This window comes from Ursus americanus, chromosome X (assembly GCF_024610735.1).
Source record: "Ursus americanus isolate L20-20 chromosome X, mUrsAme1.1.p, whole genome shotgun sequence".
NCBI lineage: Eukaryota > Metazoa > Chordata > Mammalia > Carnivora > Ursidae > Ursus > Ursus americanus.
Genome location: NC_142164.1, coordinates 121,938,136 through 121,944,336, shown reverse-complemented (window position 1 = coordinate 121,944,336; position 6,201 = coordinate 121,938,136).

Below are 6,201 nucleotides of genomic sequence, written 5' to 3'. Positions count from 1 at the left end.
GTCGGAACAGAGCCGGCAGGGTGGACCCCAGGCTCTTGCAGATGTACGAGAAAATGCCCCGTGTGTGAGAGCAAGCTCTCTGCCTGTGGTGGGAGGAGTTCTCCTTCAGGAAACAGGAGAACTGAGCATTTGCTAGGGTTCAGAGGAGGCCGGGGAGGCGAGTGGGGGTGCTTTCCCTTGCACAAGCATGGGGAGAAGAGGCCAGGAAGCAGGGGAAGTGCTCGCTATGTGTAGGGGAAACAGGGACCCTGTGGGAGATAATCTGACTCTAGATATGCAGGCCGGGCAGCTGGGGGTTGGGCAGGGGTGTTTGGACAAGTTTCCAGGATACTCATAACAAAGCAGCAGAAACCAAGGGGAGGGAGGACTCAACAGTTCCTACATCCAACCTCCCCCAGCCCTGGAGACCAGATGTCTGAGCTGCAGGCGAGGCAGGACCCCTGAGATCCAGGTGGGGCAGGACCCCTGAGATCCGGGTGGGGCAGAGTCATGCTCCCTCCAGAGGTTCCAGGGGAGGGTCCTTCCTCCTCTTCCAGCTTCTGGGGCTCCAGGCGTCCCTGGGCTGGTGGCCGCGTCCCTCCCATCACTGCCTCTGTCCTCACGTGGCTTCTCCTCTGTGTCTGTGTCTCCTCTTCTGTCTCTTACAAGGACACCTGTCATTAGATTTAGGGCCACCCTGATCCAGGGTGAGCTCATCTCAGATCCTTCCCTTACTCACATCTGCAAAGACCCTGTTTCCAAATAAGGTTCCCTTCCCAGGTACAAGGAGCTGGAACACGGGCATATATGTTGAGGGGGATAAAATCCCACCCACTACGGCCTTGTAATGAGGACTCCCTTCCCACTGGGTGAGCCCCCAGTGCCCCAGTCTGTCCCCAATGGCACTTGTACCCCTCGTCCCCATGCATGTCCTCCAGACAAAGGGTGCCATTGTTTGCACTGTTTTTCACTGTATTCACAGTTTTCATAGATGGCGCGGTAGGGAGATGGGGGACCAGAAAAGCAGTGTGGGGAGCGACTCTGGGGGCCTCTCCTGTCCCTTCCAATTTGGAGGCTGGGGACTTCAGAAATAAAAAACTTGAAAACTGGGACCCTTTGCTTTCCGCGCCAGTGGGTGAGGATGGGGAACCATGTCTGTGTGATGTTGTCATTGAGGGTGTGTGACATCATGGCTTTGCATGTGCATCTAGCCAAGAACTGGCTTGTAACATTGTAGCAACATCAGCTCGTCGCCTGTGACAAATGTAACAGATGTTTCAAATGTTCATAATCAGCACGAGATGTTCATAATCAGGGAAGTGGAGGGGGTGGTTGGGGAGGTCATGGTAACCTTGCATTTTCTGCTCCGTGTTTCTGGGAACCTGAAACTGCTAAAAAATGAAGTCTAATAATAATAATAATAATAATAATAATAATAATAATAATAATAATAATAAAAACAATAAAAGTGCCGGAAGGGAGAAGCTAGGTGAAAACCAGAAAATACAGAGTTTCACGGGTGTTTCGAAGGAAAAAAATTGTCTCTGATGATTCTGTCTTTTCAGTTTGGACACACGGGACGTTGAACAGAAAAGTGAGCTCGGAAAGGGTCATTTGTGGGTGGATCTCAGTCCAAATCGAGTGCAGGGGAGGCCTGTCACTGCCAGGATGGCCTGGGCTGCCCCCACCCCTGAGCTTCGGGACCTGGGTTTAGCACGAAGCATGTTAACCCAGCGTGTGGACCTCCCCTCCCCAAAGCTCTGTCTCCCCACACGGCCCCCAAGCCGTCCCCGTGAAGCCCACAGGGCTGTCACCTTCCTCGCACATCCTGGGTCATCCCAGAGCCGCCACCAAAGTGCCAGGTACAGACGCGGCTCTAGACATTCCCATCCCTCCGAATTCACCGTCTCCCACGGTTCACGACTCCTGGAACGTCCACTGGGCTGGTCATCGCAGGCCTACAGTCCCGTGCGCGCGTCCGAGGAGCCCCCGTGAGCGTGAACAAGTAGTCACCTGTGCTCGCGACACTGGACGGTTCGTCTACCACGATAACCTTCTCAGATTCTGTCATACGCACCTGGGGGCAAAGTGAAATTTTAAAAAGACCCCAACACCTCTGGCCACCCACCCAGCGTCTTCATCCATCGTGTCCAACACTTGTAATGGGTGGTTCCCACCTAACCAACGCGGTCCCCACCTAACCAACGTGGTTCCCGACTTCGCATTCAGCTTCGTGGCCGCCCGCCTGGGGGTGTTTCTTCCCCACAACCAGGGATCTCGCTGGAGAGGGCGCCATATTGCATCCACGGTCATGGCGCGTCTCGTTCCAAGTCAAGCAAAGGGACACCCTTCCCACCAGCACTCCCGCTTTTCTAGAAACCTCCGCCTTGCTTCTGGGTTTGGGAGTGACTTAGCTGCCCCGTGGGAGTTTAACTAGTGCACAATGCCTGCGGAGCATGTCACCCATGCAATGGTAACCCATTCTCTCCCGAGGACATCGTTGGGGACTTTGGAGATCCAACAGAGGCGAGGGGTTCCAGAGCAGACACATCCCGAGAGCTGTATTTTTCGCCGTGTACTCGCCTCACGCGGCACTTGGGATCTCTCTCTTGTCTACACCTCAGGATAAAACGGTCTGAGAAGAGCAGACAAGGGGAGACGCACATCCCATGAGAAAAGCCTCCAAAGGACACCATTTCTGTGACAGGAGGAAGCCAGTGAATGGTCGCCCCCATTCCGGAGAGCGTTGGGGGCGTCATGACCCTCCTAGTACGAGCCCGCAACTACTTCCTGAGCTCTCCTCCTACTGGATCCGTCCATCCAGGGGTCACAAAGACGGAAGACACAGGCTCCCACAGTGACAAGGAGCCCTCCCGTCAAAGGGGAAACATTGTCGCCTCGGAGGCATGGATGTAATTGAATCCCTGCCCGGGGGGAGACTCAGGGACATAAAGCAGGACCAGAATCACACACATCGTCTAGGAGAGCTGAGCACGTAGGAAGGGCTCGCCTTCCAGCGAATGGAGGGGAGGGTACGTGGGCGCAGACATGGGGGCCGGAAGTCTCCAGAACATGACACAGAGCACCGAAACCCTGACCACCCCAGAGGGAACAGGAGGGCAAGTGGCCAGAGGCCTTGTGCTGCAAAAAAGAGGAACCCCAAGATGCTGATAAAAGCAAGCGGCCGGCTTCAAGCTTGAGACAGGCGGCTGGCTGGGTTGGGACGTTTCTGTCCACCGGGGAGATAACGGCGGGCCTGGCCGCTCCCTGAGAGGAAGGACCCAGCAGATGGCAGATAAAGCGTTGCTGGAAAAGTTGACATGAGCATGAATTGTGGGTGGGGGTCCATACCCAGGAGTCTCTTTCTGCTTGTGCCCTCGGGGACCACGGTTTAGGGCCGGCCTCGGGACCGCGGCCTCCGGCGCTGTCTGTCAACCGGGCAAGACAGCCCCTTCCACACATGCTGAAACGGTCCAAGAACATTCCGGAGAGCTCGCTGACCAGTGAGTTGATGTTTCTCGCTTCTGTAGGGCGCTGGCTTTGGCGCGATCCTATGGCTGGGTGGGCTTGGAATGGTAGGGAACCGCGATGTGAGCTCAGTGTGACCATCACGGGAGGACAGGAGGGTGAGCTGGTGGGGACGAGCATCCCCCCGGCATGGAGACGGGAACCTGCGTCTCGTGGAAGCCAAGGTGTGTGCGTTGCTTTACGAAACAGGCAGCCGGTGTGGCCAGGTGCATGTGCGTGAAAGGTCGGGCTGTCTGACCAGTGCGTACACGGCACAGACGTCCTTCTGTGCACTCCTGGGTCATCACACACTATTTCTTTGGGGAGTTTTTAAGGATTAAGGGCACCGAGGCTCAGGCTTCGAAACCGACGGGTCTGAGAGCCTTGGGCCAGGTGGGGACACGGGCTCTGGTCTGCACGGGGCGGGGTGGCTGGGCTGCCTTCCCCTTGCAGCTTCCCGGAGGGTGAAAGGGCCCAGAAAGCGTGTGGCCTGGGGAGGCAGCCCTGAGGCCACCTCGCTCCATCCCGAGCAAGGTGGGGACACAACACGCAGCCCCCGGCGGTGGGCAAGCCCTCACATTGCCCCTGTGGCAAACGTTGGCCGCTCAGATCTTTCCACCTGGGAGATGGAACCCCTAACCAAAGGGTAACGGGGAGACTTATACAAAGGGGGGGCTGTAGCGTCTCCGGGAAGGGGCCAGGTGCCATCCGCAGATCTGATCACCAAATGCGGGAAAGAAAGGAGGCCAATGCCCCATTCAGGACTAAATACTTCAAACCCCTTTTAATTATGTTTTCATATTTTGAGTGTGATAAGGACACCGGGGTTAGTTTTGAGAGCACCTGGTGGCTTGGAACTACACAGCGAGATGTTTTTCATTGCGATAGGAGCTAAGGATTTGCCCCGAAAATCCCACGGGAGGGAGGAACGCGGGCAGGGGGGTTCAGGGGACAAAAGAGGGGCACGTTGACAATTGTCAGAGAGCATAGAGGGTCCCACCTCCCCATGCATCCCACAAAAGTGTGGAGAACCCAGTGCAGACATGTCTCCAAACCCCTGCCGTCTGCACCTGGTTCAGGGAGAAGAGTTTTCTTATCGAGGATGCTTGTGGGTGTGCTCGCCAAAAGAAAAAGGAATCCTGTTTGTTAGTAAGACGTGCAGAGGAAATGGGGTGTCCAGGAGGGTTGATGGGCACGTCATTGGATCAAGGACATGAGAAGGGCAATTGGAGTCTATGAAAATGCCGAACTCCAGGCCACTCATCTCTCCCGCGTGGGCCTCTTCACATCCCCCTGCCGAGACACCGCCACGTCCCTCCACGGGATGTGGAGCCCTGTGCAAAATGCAAAACACACACACGTCTGTTTTCCATGCCCCAGCGACACAGCCTGTATGTTATCGTTCCTCCATCTCCTGCGAGAAGAGCCTCGAAGAGGATAAACGCAGCAATTTCAGGACAAATCAGGGGTCTGCAGAGGGGGCGGCTAATTCCCAGGAGGTGCCTGGAGTCCTGAGTTCTAATTCTGTCCACACGGCTGGATGCCCTGAGGTGATGGGGGTGCATCCAGCCCTCCCCTGGCTCCGTCCGCAGGCTGGCCTGTCCCGAGGGTGGGTAGCCAGAGAGCCACACACCTGCTCTCGGCTCCCACCTCTGGAGGCACCAGGAATCCGTGCCAGCGTCCAGACAGGAGCCCGCACTCCTGGTCCCTGCATGCAACAGACAGTGGCCCCTATCCTTCGGCCCTAGGACTCATGGTGCAGATACCGCTGATGGTGGGGACAGCCTTGAACACTCACACGGCATCACCCTGCATATTGCTTTCCTGGTGACTATTGTGGGAGTCGGCTCGGGCGGCCGTAACGAATAGCCCAGATGGCATGGCTTAAATAATAGACATTTATTCTCTGACAGTCCTGGAGGCTGGGAGTCCGAGATCCAGGCGGGGTTGAGGCTGGGAGTCGGAGATCCAGGCGGGGCCGAGGCTGGTACCTCCTGAGACCTCTCTCCTTGGTTGTGTAGACCCCGTGTTCTCCCTGTGTCCTCACGTGGTCGTCCCTCTGGGTGCATCTGTGTTCTCATCCCCTCTTCTTATAAGGACCCCAGTCCTATGGGATCAGGGTCCATCCAATGACCTCATTTTACCTTAATCCCCTCTTTAAAGAGCCCACCTCCAAATACAGCCACATCCTGAGGTCCTGGGAGTGAGGGTTTCTCCATGAGAATTTTAGGGGGTCACAACTCAGCCCCCAGGACTCCCCTTTCTTGGGAGAGGAAGGCATCCACCTCACTGCTCACAAGCCCCTTTGGCCAGAACCACAGCTTCTGATGCTGGAAATGACTCTCCTCTCAAAGCAGCTTCTCCTCCAAGGGCTTCAAACGTCCCTTTGGAACGTTATCGCTGGGCCTGGCTTTGTCCCCTCTGAGTTTCTCCGGCAGGCGACGCTGAGGTTGTGTGGGGCCCCTCTTTGGTCTACCTTCACACGGAGCCCGACCCAGCACTGACCCTTTTCCAGAGGGCTCACTTCCCCTGGCCCAGCCACATTGGCTGGACGTGCACCTCCAAACGGACCTCGGACTTCCCTTTATAGCCCACATACGTCACTGTGCTTCCTTCCTCGTGGGGGAACGTTTCAGCAATGATCCCAGAGTGGCCGAGGGTCATTGGTGGCATGGCAGGGCCACCCCCCGAAGGGGAAGGCGGGAAGCTGTGAGC